The sequence below is a fragment of the Podarcis bocagei genome, assembly GCF_964188305.1.
Source record: "Podarcis bocagei genome assembly, chromosome: 8".
NCBI lineage: Eukaryota > Metazoa > Chordata > Lepidosauria > Squamata > Lacertidae > Podarcis > Podarcis bocagei.
The window spans coordinates 81,759,968-81,773,319 of NC_138133.1; positions in this window are offsets into that span (position 1 = coordinate 81,759,968).

Consider the following 13,352-nt stretch of genomic DNA (forward strand, 5'->3'; position numbering starts at 1 on the left):
AACAATCTCCTTTCCCTTCTTCTCCCATAATAAACACTCTGTGAGGCGAGTGAAGCTGAGAGACTTCAGAGAAGTGTGACTGGCCCAAGGTCACCCAGCAGCTGCATGTGGAGGAGTGGGGAAGCGAACCCAGTTCACCAGATTACGAGTCCACCGCTCTTTACCACCACACCACTCTGGTGCCCTCCCTCCATATGTTGTTGGATTACATCTCCCATCTTCCTTGGCTGGAGCTGATGGGAGTTGTAGACCGAACAAGCTCCCTGTCCCTGGTATGTGCAAAACACTGAGCTAAGATTCTGCCTTAAGGGAGTCCTTATTGGCATCATGCCTGAACATTGTTCATTCTGGCTGATGGGACCTGGAATCTGACAATATCTGGAGGCTGGGGAAGACTGCTTTATAACTTGAGTGAAAGGTTTGCAAGTGTCACATGCTCCTTTATATACTTCACAGATATCAGGAACACTAACTGCAAGAACCTCACAACAACCCAATTATCTCAGCCCCTGGAGATGGTTGCAACTTTTCTTCATAAGACAGGATTCTTGAGAACTTTTCAACTCTGGCAGTCCCTCACATAAGGTTATAATGGCTACAAACCATGATGTGTTTTATGGCTGTGTAGCATTTTTAAAGTTTACAACACATCAGTTAGGTGTAATGAAATAACAGCAAGTCTTCTTGCCTCTTTTTGATGGGAACAAGAAGAGGAATGTGGAGCTATCCTGATGGATAATAATAATAGTTTATAATTTATACCCTGTCCATCTGGCTGGGTTTCCCTAGCCATTCTTTGATTATTCTCTTTGCTTCCAAATGGGCCTTAAAAACCATGGTGAAATTCTTCATGATGTTCAGATTGTCCTTCTCTTCCTCATCTCACATCCCTCCTTTACAGCAGCTTGCAGGGCAGCTAAATTTAGTTCTGAGGAATTATTCCACCATCAAGATGCTTAACAGCTGAGAAAGTCTATTTGTGCAAGAGAGAGAGATTTCTCTTTGATTAGGAGTGACGGGAAGGAAAAGGAAGAGATAAGTATAGAGGATGTCTCAGCTGAGCTTATTCAATCATTGTTAGTTAATGAATGAACATTGGTAGAAGAAAGGAGCAATCAGAAAGCCACAGGGAGAAGGTGCGGGGAGAGTAACTGGTGGTGTAGCTCAATGAAAGAGATAAACACAGAAGTTGTGAGTAGAAAAAAAGGAGATAAAAGTCTAGCAAATCAGTTTGATTTAAGCTGTAATCTGATACACCAGCGTTCCACCCACCTGATGCCCTCCAGATGTTTTGGACTACAACTGTGGCTGATGGGAGTTGTAGTCAAAAACCGCTTTATCACATACACAGCCCAACAAGACAACGACAAGAATCCACCAACAGCATATGAATCAATATGGCTGTATTGTTGTTGTTTAGTCGTTTAGTTGTGTCCGACTCTTCGTGACCCCATGGACCAGAGCACGCCAGGCACTCCTGTCTTCCACTGCCTCCTGCAGTTTGGTCTAACTCATGCTGGTAGCTTCGAGAACACTGTCCAACCATCTTGTCCTCTGTCGTCCCCTTCTCCTTGTGCCCTCCATCTTTCCCAACATCAGGGTCTTTTCCAGGGAGTCTTCTCTTCTCATGAGGTGGCCAAAGTATTGGAGCCTCAGCTTCATGATCTGTCCTTCCAGTGAGCACTCAGGGCTGATTTCCTTAAGAATGGAGAGGTTTGATCTTCTTGCAGTCCATGGAACTCTGAAGAGTCTCTTCCAGCACCAGAATTCAAAAGCATCAATTCTTCGGAGATCAACCTTCTTCAGTATGGCTAACCTGATTCAAACACACACACACACCCCACTCACACATGAAAACAAAGTTCAACACACCCAATCGCAAACAAGCAACCACAATTTCTCTCACCACCAAAGGAACACAAGCAAATAGCAAAGAGAACCTACACAAACGACTCTGGCACAAAAACTCACACATACATTAAGCAAAATAGAAATATCACCTCCCGACCCCACCCCCACCCACCATGGCCCCCTCCACCTCTTCTCCCTTTTTTCTTCCTAATGTAACCCTAATGTCTCAACAAATGAAACTGACCTGTGGATAATGTAACTTGAAGAAAGAGACATTGTGCATACCTTTGTAAACCAAGAAAACTTTAATAAAATGTTTTTTTAAAAAAAACTGCTTGAGGGCATCAGATTGGGGAAGGCTGCTATACACACTTACCCAGGAGTAAACACCATAGAAAACTCATGCTTCTCAGTAAGCATAAGCAAGATTTCACTGCTGGTTGTTGAATCAAACCATATATTTCATGCAAGGGCAGCAGAACTGAAACATATAATCAGGGACACATCATTGCCATCTTCAGCTCATTAGTGGAAAGGTGGGATGCAAATGCAATAATGAGTAAAATTAAGGACCAAGAATGCAAGTTTGGATTAGAAGCATAAACACCAGGAAGAAGTGATTGAGGGGCCATTACATTGCATGCATTCATTGATTTATTTATTCATAAATGTATTTATAACCCAGTGTTTATCTCCAAGACAGAGCCTTCCACTCACACCCCAATGGGTCTAACAATTTACATTCAGTCTAAAGCCACAATCTAAAACAATAAACAAAAGGGGTGGGAAATGAAATTGTAATTTAGAGAGGGAGGGGGATATTCATTTGTTTGTTTTTAATGCACCGTTAAAATAACTGTAGCTGCTAATTAGAAAAGAGCCTCTGCTCCCAAAACGGATGAATGCTGATTAGAATACGAAATATGGCAAAAACGGTGAACATTGCTAATTATATTTGAGGAAGAGGTGTCAAATATAACAGAGCTGGTCCTTTTCTGTGCATTATTGGAATGGTGTTAGATGATGATGCAATAGCTTGTTCCTCTAATATAATGTGATTTGACATGTTCTGGCATTTCTTTTTTCTTACATTTCCCCTCACCCTCCAGCTTGGAGAAGTGATGGCTGTTTTTGAGCTTGATATGCTGGACAATTTATATTCCAACTTTTGTGACATTGCTCCACTTGTGATGACCTATTGCATATTCATTCATGGGTCGATGGATAGATAGATGGATAGTGTCACAGGAACCCCTCCCCCATTCATTCAGTTTGTACAAACTTCACACACACACACACACACACACACACACACTCACTCACTCACTCACACACACACTACACATGCTACGCTTCTGTTATAAATTCATAGAAAATCAACCATACATCGGATCTGCACTGTTTCACTTTCATTTTACTCCATGAAGGAAGGACTACAAAATGGGGAAGGTTTGATACAGGGCAGCCATAATCCCTTGAGCATACCAGCACATACACAGGAGCCCTGCCCAGTTGCTAGGCCAACCCTGATGGTCCTAGACAGAAGACCATCAAGATCACAAAGAACTTGCATATGGGAGTGGATTCAGAACAGACTGCAACAAAGGACAATGATCAGCTCTTCCCTCTGGGGGCAGGAAACTGCAAACTCCCCTTTGTCACCTGGAAAGTACTCATGGGGAGGGGGGAAGGAGGAACCAGCCAGGTGACAGGAAACTCAGGTTACCACCACAACTCCTCCCTCAACCCCTCCTTTTTGTGATGTAGTTATGATGTAGTCTTAGAGGTGTAGTTTGGGGGATTAGTAACTAATTAAAGTTGGGGGTCTTCTTTTGTTCTAGGCTTCCATTTTGCTTCATCTTGGACTTCCGGAGGCGGCGCGTTCAGCAATGGCGGTCCTCTTCAGCTGCTGAAGAGGGGCTCCGCGGAAAAGGGTCGTGCGCTGCGGCACAGCGACGACCCATTCAGACAAACCACGGGTAGAGTGAGCCCGTGGCCGTGGGGTTCGGCGGGCACCAGGAGCGACCTCGGAAACGCAGAAGAGACCCCGTAAGGGGCTTCGGAACGTGGAGGGGGTAGCGGTGCTGTGAATCCATCGCTCTTTCCGCGGAAGCGAAGCTGCGCGGCTGCTGCTGACCAGCGCTGACCTTTCTTCTTTGAACAATTGAATTGGAACAACAGACTCGTGAGTAAGAAATTTGAGGCTTTATATGAACCTAATTTGGTGAAATTTGGCTGAAAGCGGGAGACGCTAAAAAGGAAGTCAGTCTTCCGGCTCTGTTTAAAGTATCGAGCAAAGACTCTTTAAAGCGGAAGCGTTAAAAGGAGTTCAAAAGAAGTTGGAATATACTCTGCAAATTCGGATTTGGTTGCTTAAAAGTTAAAGAAAAATTATAACAGACCTATAAGTGGATAAAGACTGTGATTCCTCTCTCTATCTTCCTGTGGATTACAAAGTTATGAAACCCTGCTCTCGGACTGTCTGGATACAAGGTAACATCAGACTGCGGCAACTATATATAAAAACATAAAAAGTTAGGCTGGGCTACTTTGTAAGCTGTAAAAAAAGGAACTGTTGCATGCACCTTTGCAAAGAACTTTTATTCTCTGCAGTTAAAATTGAATTTGGAGGACTCCCCCCCTGTTTTGGATTTTACTTATTTTTTTCTTTGGGAACTTAATGGTGGAAATTTTCTATCCTTCTCCCTAATCTCTGGGGAGCTCCCCCTGCTGGATTGTGGATTTATTAGTCTCTGAGAACTGCTGTTTGATTTGGAATTTTTATGTCTGGATGTTTATCTTTTTTTGGATTGTCTTTCCCATGGGATTTACAATTTGACCTTGACGCCTGGACAGCTGTGGAATGAGCGGCGCAGGAAAAACAAGGGCTGCTAAGAAAGCAAAACAAACTGAACTTTTGCAATCAACCTTGCCGGTGCAGCCACGCAGATCATCTGTTCCTATTGTGACAGGTCTGCAAGAAGGACAATTCCAGCAGCCAACTTTTGGGGATATGGCTGCAGGAGGGCTGGACCCTGTTTCTAAAGAAATATTGGAACAGTTGGCAGCATTAAATAAGAAAGCTGATGAACAAGCAGCTAAATTTGAGGAACAAGCGGCTAAATTTGATAAGGTGACAGCCACAATTAATAAACTGACAGATCAAGTCGCTCAAAATACACAGGCAGTAGGAAAAATTGAAAAGATTACAACAGAAAATCGAAAATTAGCTCAGGAAGCAAATACCAAAGCAGACCAAAATAAAGAGAGGATTGAGGAATTAAGAGGGGAAGTAAGACCACTGAGCAGACAGGTTAATGACCAGCAAGCGTACCTGTCTATGGCTGAATTGAAAAACAGGGAAAGCAATCTCCGGTTGAGAAATATCCCAGAATCAGAAAAAGAAGATTTGATCGGCTTTCTGACTACAGAAATATCCAAGTTCTGGGGTTTGGCAGAAGAGAAGGACTTTAAAATTGTTACCGCTTTCAGATTGGGAAGAGTGGCCAAGAAGGATAAACCAAGAGACTGCTTGATCATTTTGAGATCTAAGCAGGAAAAAGATAATATACTCGGCCTACATTTTAAAAACTCATTGGTAATTCAGGGAAAGACAGCAGAAATCTTCAGAGACATACCAAAACAGTTGTTGGACTTAAGAACTACATACAAAGATCTAGCAAGCTTACTGAGAAACAACACAATCGCCTACAGGTGGGAATTCCCTCAAGGACTATCTTTTACTTTGAAAGGGAAGAAGGTAAGAATAAGAACAGCAGAAGAGCAAGAAAAGTTCCTAAACGACCACGGGGAGGACCTCCGGAAAGGAACAGCAGGAGCTTGGCCACCTCCTTCGTTTGACCTTAACCCGGTTCCACCTCCAGTTAAAGACGATAAAGGAGACACCCCCACTGGCTAATAAACTGATCCAGGATGTCTCTACAGCTTCTCAGTTGGAACATTCATGGCGCAAATTCTCCCGAAAAAAGGAAAAAAAAAATTCACATATTGAGAAAAGAACAATTAGATGTCATTTGCCTTCAAGAAACACATGTGACTAGGCTCCACAGGAGAGTGTTAATCAACAAGAGACTAGGCCAAGAATTTATTTCATCAGACAAGGTTAAAAAAAGAGGAGTAGTGATATATGCAAAAGAGAGCCTAGCACCAAAGTTGGTGTTCAAAGATGAATTTGGAAGAATTTTGGCAATTGAAATACAAGCACAAGGAGAAAAATTTTTGATAGTAGGAATTTATGCACCAAATGATGGGAAATCGGAATTTTATAAGAAGCTGCATGAGACAATGCTGGACCATATAGACTATTCTAACATCATTTTGATGGGAGACATGAATGGGGTTGTCTCCACTTACATGGATAAGTCACAAAACCAAAACTTGACCAATGATGGCAGACTTCCTAAGATTTTTTTTGAACTTACAGACAATATGGACTTGATTGATATTTGGAGAACAAAGAACCCTTTAGGTAAAGAGGGAACATTCTTTTCTGAAGCCCACCTATCTTGGACAAGAATCGACCAAATCTGGATATCTAGAGGACTGGCACCTAAGGCAAAAAAAATAGAGATCTGTCCTAAAACCTGCTCCGACCATAATGCTTTGAAAATGGATCTGAGACTCACACCAGCTGGATCCTTCAGATGGAGAATGAATGACTCTTTATTCAGAGATCAGGAGATTGTAAAGCAGGCCCAAAAAACGCTGAAAGACTATTTTGAAATAAATTTGAATACCTCGGTGGAAAAGAAAATAATCTGGGACGCGAGCAAAGCTGTTATGAGAGGATTTTTGATACAACAGAACTCTATTAAGAAAAAACTCCAGAACAGTAAAAAGGACAAGATCTTGGAGAGGATAAGAGATGGAGAGAAAAAGTTGAGATTAAATCCAAAATCAAAAGAGGTTTTAAGAGAAATAAAATTTCATCAAGCACAATATGCGAAACTGATAAACCAAGAAGTTGAATGGAAAATTAAACAGATGAAGCAAAAATCATTTGAATCGGCAAATAAATGTGGGAAACTGCTGGCATGGCAGTTGAAAAAGAGACAAAAATTGAACTTTGTTACCAATCTCGAGGTTGAAGGAGAATGTATTCAGAAACCAGAAGAAATTAGAAAGTGTTTCCAGAGATATTTCAAAAAATTGTTTACCCAAGGACACCAAGCAGAGACCGAGATAAACCAATTCTTAGAAAGTTATGGCCTGCAAAAACTAACACAAGATAAACAAACAGCCCTGAATTATAAAATAACACAACAGGAAATTGAAAGCGCCATTCAGAACATGCAACTAGGCAAATCCCCAGGTCCAGATGGACTTACCTCCAAATATTACAAGACATTGAAGGAATATCTGGTTCAGCCACTAATGGAGGTATGCAATCAAATTATGGAAGGGAAGGGGGCACCAGAATCGTGGAAAGAGGCATTCATCACTTTGATACCAAAATCGGAATCTGAAAAGACTCAACTTAAGAACTACCGTCCCATCTCACTCCTAAACGTGGATTACAAAATTTTTGCTGATATTTTAGCAAATAGATTGAAAAAAGTTTTAAACGAAGTAATACATAAAGACCAAGCAGGCTTTCTCCCTGGCAGGCATTTGTCTGACAACACCAGGAACATTGTGGACGTTTTGGAGTTATTACAGACAAATTTGAACACAAAAGCAGTTTTGATCTTTATAGATGCAGAGAAGGCCTTTGATAATATATCTTGGAAATTTATGAAGAAAAATTTGGAAGGGATGGGTGTGGGAAGGGCGTTCCAAAATGGTATTGAAGTAATCTATTCAGAACAAAAAGCTAAACTGATAGTAAACAATGTGGTGACAGAGGAGTTTAAAATTGAAAAAGGGACACGACAGGGATGCCCCCTATCACCCCTGTTATTTATTTCTGTCCTGGAGGTGTTGCTGAACTTGATCAGGAAGGACCAGCAGGTGGAAGGAATACAGGTCGGAGAAAAACAATATAAATTGAAGGCCTTTGCAGACGATTTGGTTTTGACAGTACAGGAGCCAGAAACTAGTACAAAAAGAGCTTTAGAGCTAATCTCTGAATTTGGTCGGGTGGCGGGATTCAAGTTGAACAAACAAAAAACTAAGGTTTTGGCAAAAAATATGACACCTTCAGAAATAGAGGGGTTTCAGAAGGAAACAGAATTAAACGTAGTAACAAAAGTGAAATACCTGGGGGTTAACTTGACCGGGAGAAACTTGAATTTATTCAAAGACAACTATGAAAAATGTTGGTCTGAAATTAAAAGGGACTTAGAAATTTGGTCAAGATTGAATCTTTCCTTGTTGGGAAGGATCGCAGCAGTGAAAATGAATGTATTGCCAAGAATGTTATTTTTGTTTCAAACCCTCCAGATCGTGGACAGAGTGGAGTGTTTTGGAAAGTGGCAGAAGGACATTGCGAAGTTTGTCTGGCAGGGCAAAAAGCCCCGAATAAAATTTAAGATACTAACAGATGCGAAGGAAAGAGGGGGATTTGCCCTGCCGGACTTAAGATTGTATTATGAAGCTGCATCCTTCTGCTGGATGAAGGATTGGTTTTTGTTAGAAAACACTGATGTCCTAGATCTGGAAGGGCATAGCAATGCTTTTGGGTGGCATGCATACTTGTGGTACGACAAGGTAAAGTCTCATAAACTGTTTAAAAACCATATTGTCAGGAAAGCTCTATTTATTGTCTGGACTAAATACAAGGACTTACTTGAAAATAAGACCCCGAGGTGGCTATCACCGACGGAGGCTAAAGCCATTAAATTACGTAACATGGGGAGTGGCTGGGCAAAATACTGTGAGTTAATAGAAAGAGATGGTGATACTTGGAGGTTGCAGAGCTTTGAAAAATTGAAGGGAAAGGTGCGAGACTGGTTTCATTATGCCCAAATTCTAGAGGTGTTTAAAAAGGATTAAAAAATTGGTTTCCAGGTGGAAAAATCAAAACTAGAGACAGAACTACTTGAACCTAAGACAAAAGTGCTTTCAAGAATGTATAACTTGTTGCTTAAATGGAATACTCAAGATGAGACAGTTAAATCAGCTATGATAAAATGGGCTCAGGACATTGGGTACAACATTATGTTTGAAGACTGGGAAAGGTTATGGACCACCGGCATGAAATTCACGGCATGTAGTGCCTTAAAAGAAAACATTATGAAAATGGTATACAGGTGGTACATGACCCCAGTCAAACTTGCAAAGATATACCATCTGTCTGATAATAAATGTTGGAAATGTAAGGAGGCTGAGGGAACATTCTTTCACCTCTGGTGGACATGCCCGAGGGTGAAGGCTTTTTGGGAAATGATTTATAATGAGTTGAAAAAGGTGTTTAAGTACACCTTTCACAAGAAACCAGAGGCCTTCCTCCTGGGCATTGTGGGCCAGAGAGTGTCAAAGAAAGATAGAACTTTCTTTTTATATGCAACCACAGCAGCAAGAATCCTTATAGCTAAACATTGGAAGGCACAGGAGCTACCCACGCTGGAAGAGTGGCATTCGCAGCTGATGGACTACATGGAACTGGCCGAAATGACCGGCAGAATCCGAGACCTGGGAGAAGAGGCAGTGGAAGAGGATTGGAAAAAATTTAAGGACTATCTACAAAAACATTATAAGCTATATGAATGTTGAGAATTTGCTAAGTTTTTGGGAAAAACATGCTTCAGCATTGAGATCTATAAATGATGGAAATTAAGTTAGGATTTTGAAAAGTATAAATTACAGATGATATAAGTAAATGAAAGCACAAAAACACATGAAATAAGGTATCAATTTGCTGTTTATTTTTATTGTAAAGAAAGCAGGGGATGGAAGATCTGGGGAAGTCCAGTTGACTATGAAAATGGACCTGGAAAAATGAATTTTCTTTTATAATTTCTTCTTTTTTCTGTAAAATCGCTTTTGTTATGTTGTTGACGATGTTCTTTGACCCTGGAAAAAAAGCAATAAAAATTTTATTTAAAAAAAAAAACATTTTGCTTCATCTTGTTGCGGGTGGGAGTCCTGTCGCGACAGTATTCAGTAAAGGCCAAGCCTATACGCTGCTGTTTTGCTGCAAGTTATCCTGGTTGGTGTCTTTGTTTTTGTCCAAGGGAGCCCTCGGATTTTTCCGTTAACAGTAGACAGACAGACAGATAGATAGATGATAGATAGATGATAGATAGATGATAGATAGATTAGATAGATAGATAGATAGATAGATAGATAGATAGATAGATAGATAGATAGATAGATGATAGATGATAGATAGATAGATAGATAGATGATAGATAGATAGATAGATAGAGATAGATGATAGATAGATAGATGATAGATAGATAGATAGATAGATAGATAGATAGATAGATAGATAGATATAGATAGATAGATAGATATGTATGAAGGAATGTCAGGAAATGTGGACAAATATCACTGACATATAAATGGAGTGCCAAGCTACACTGGGAGGTGAGTCAGCTTCAGAAGACTATATAAACTAAGAGGAATGAGGAACCAAAAATAGCTCCCTGACAGACAAAACAGCTGAAAACCTGAAATGTAGTCACCTTCCAAATGAGAGGGGACCTGTCAAACCTGAGAGTGCTCCTGGAACAAATTATGTCAGCTCTTGAGGCATAGAAACACCAGGAATGAAAAGTTTGCATATAAATATTATTTTCAGTTTTGACCATATTGCTTGTTTAATGTGTTCATCGAGCTGTACTCATGCTGTTAGAGGGATGTGACAAAGGTGACTACAGGGCCCTAGTATCAGTCTAGTGCCCAGGAAATCACACAGTGCACGTTGGAGTTTACTCTTTATTAGCCATAACATGATCGACACAGGAGTGTCAGGCCTAATGAGCATAGCAACCCATCTCCGGCAGGTCTTGCCCCCAGTGAATCTGAGGGTTCCCCACTTCCCCACAGCTGCCAAAGTTCCCCCCTCTCCAGCATTTTTTCCCAAGCAATCAGAAACTGCATCTCTGAGTCGCCAAATTTTCCTCCACTCTTTTCAAGCCTCTTCTGGTTCTGGGAGACAGGAGAAGAAGGAGAAGAGTTTGTATTTGATATCCCGCTTTATCACTACCCAAAGGAGTCCCAAAGTGGCTAACATTCTCCTTTCCCTTCCTCTTTCACAACAAACACTCTGTGAGGTAAGTGGGGCTGAGAGACTTCAGAGAAGTGTGACTAGCCAAAGGTCACCCAGCAGCTACATGTGGAGGAGCGGAGACGCGAACCCGGTTCACCAGATTTACGAGTCTACCACTCTTAACCACTACACTACACTGGCTCTCCAGTGGGGAGAGGAGCATGTCACAACAGGAGGGGGAGACACCTGTACCTCTTCACCAGCCTGACTCATCTCTGCCTCTTGGCCTCCCTCTTTCCACTGGCCTGCTTCGCCTTCTGATTCTGATTCTGGACTGCTCTCTGACACAGGCTCTCCCAGCTCACTAAGCCCTGTGGCCTCCTCAGCTTCTGCCACCTTCTTCCACTCTTCTCCTTCTTTGTTGTCCTACCACCAGTCCCAGGCCTCTGAGCCTTCTTCCCTTAGGGCAGTGGTGGCCAAGCCCTCTAGATGTTTTGGGACTACAACTTCCATCATCCCTGGCCACTGGTTCTGTTAGCTAGGGATGATGGGAGTTGTAGTCCCAAAACATCTGGAGGGCCGAGTTTGGACACCACTGCTGGTTCTTCCCACCATTCCTTTGCATCCAAGCAGTTCATGATACTCAAGGGCTGCTGACACACAGGTCCATAGGGACGCAAGAAATTGCCTTATACAGTCTCAGAGTGTTGGTTCATCTAGTCAAGTATTGCGTACATGTATTGGCAGCAGCTCTTTGAGATTTCAAGCAAGGGACATTCTCAGTCTTACCTGGAGGTGCCAGGGATTGAATTTTATAATTTCGGTCACAGACCAGTTCCAGCCCACATACAATATCAAGGAAGTCATAAAACACAATAGGGATACATTTGAATTTGCGATTAGGTATAACAGGGACAATACAGATATTGTTGTTGTTGTTTAGTCATTTAGTTGTGTCCGACTCTTTCTGACCCCACGGACCAGAGCACGCCAGGCACTCCTGTCTTCCACTGCCTCCCGCAGTTTGGTCAAACTCATGCTGGTAGCTTCGAGAACACTGTCCAACCATCTCGTCCTCTGTCGTCCCCTTCTCCTTGTGCCCTGAATCTTTCCCAACATCAGGTCTTTTCCAGGGAGTCTTCTCTTCTCATGAGGTGACCAAAGTACTGGAGCCTCAGCTTCACGATCTGTCCTTCCAGTGAGCACTCAGGGCTGATTTCCTTCAGAATAGCTCGGTTGGATCTTCTTGCAGTCCATGGGACTCTCAAGAGTCTTCTCCAGCACCAACAACAGTTAAAATATATATAAATTAAAACGTAGCCAGGGATTGAATCTGGGATCTTCTGTATGCAACACAGATGGGAAAAAAATGTCTTGGGTCAGATGCTCCATTTAAAAGTATGACTTCAACCAAGTGTAATATCCATAAACTGTGAAATACAGTAGGTTGCTTAGTTCTTATCGGACAATATAGATTAGTGGTTTTCAAACTTTGTTCCAGGAAGTGCTGGGGTTTGTCAGGAGTTGATCGGAGGTGTCTTGATGGAAATATGAACCATGTCAGGCAAGCTTCTCTCACATAGGGATTGCCCACCTGTACTGATCTTCCCTGCTTGAACAGATTTTGGGATTGGTCTGTGTGTTCTAGAGAGGGATGTTGGGGAATATTATCGTTGCAGACTTGGATAGGAACTGAATTCAAACAAGCAGCTACCAGACTAACGTGCAGCTCAGAAGACAGCTGTCCATCAAATCTCACTGCTCCAAATGTTGCTGGGCAGTTTTCAGCTAAAAATGGAAACAAGGGGGGGGGGAGAGAGAATCAAACTGTTTCTTAAAATGTGTCTTTTGAGATAAAATATATTTTAAAATGTGTCTTTCAAGACAAAACAATGTTTAGAAATATGTATTTAAATGTGGAATTCAATACAAATTTTCCATAGATATTTTTTAAAAAAAGGTTAATGGAGAAATGGAATGAAAGGAATGCAAAAAGGTGGTTCCTTTGGTACTCAGTCCCTATGATTGTCCAAAGACCACATGCCACAGATACATGAGGTGCACTGCCTTGCCAGTGGTACCTTCTCAACCATTTCCCTTAGTTCAGCCTGCTTGCTGTAGATTGAACTGTCTGCTATGCATCATAGACCAAAACACATCTATAAATAGGCATTGGGAGTATTTTGCTGGGGGAAATTGAGATGTGAGAATAACAACAAGGCAGGGCAGAACACAACAAGCCAGAGCCAGTATCAAGCAATCCAGCTGAGTCTTTGACTCTGGAAAATATACATCTCACCTGAGAACACCTGCAGAGGAGTATTTTCGCCAGTGCTTCCAAGACGGGCAGCGGATAGGGAGCAGAACATCACAGCAGGAACAGTAA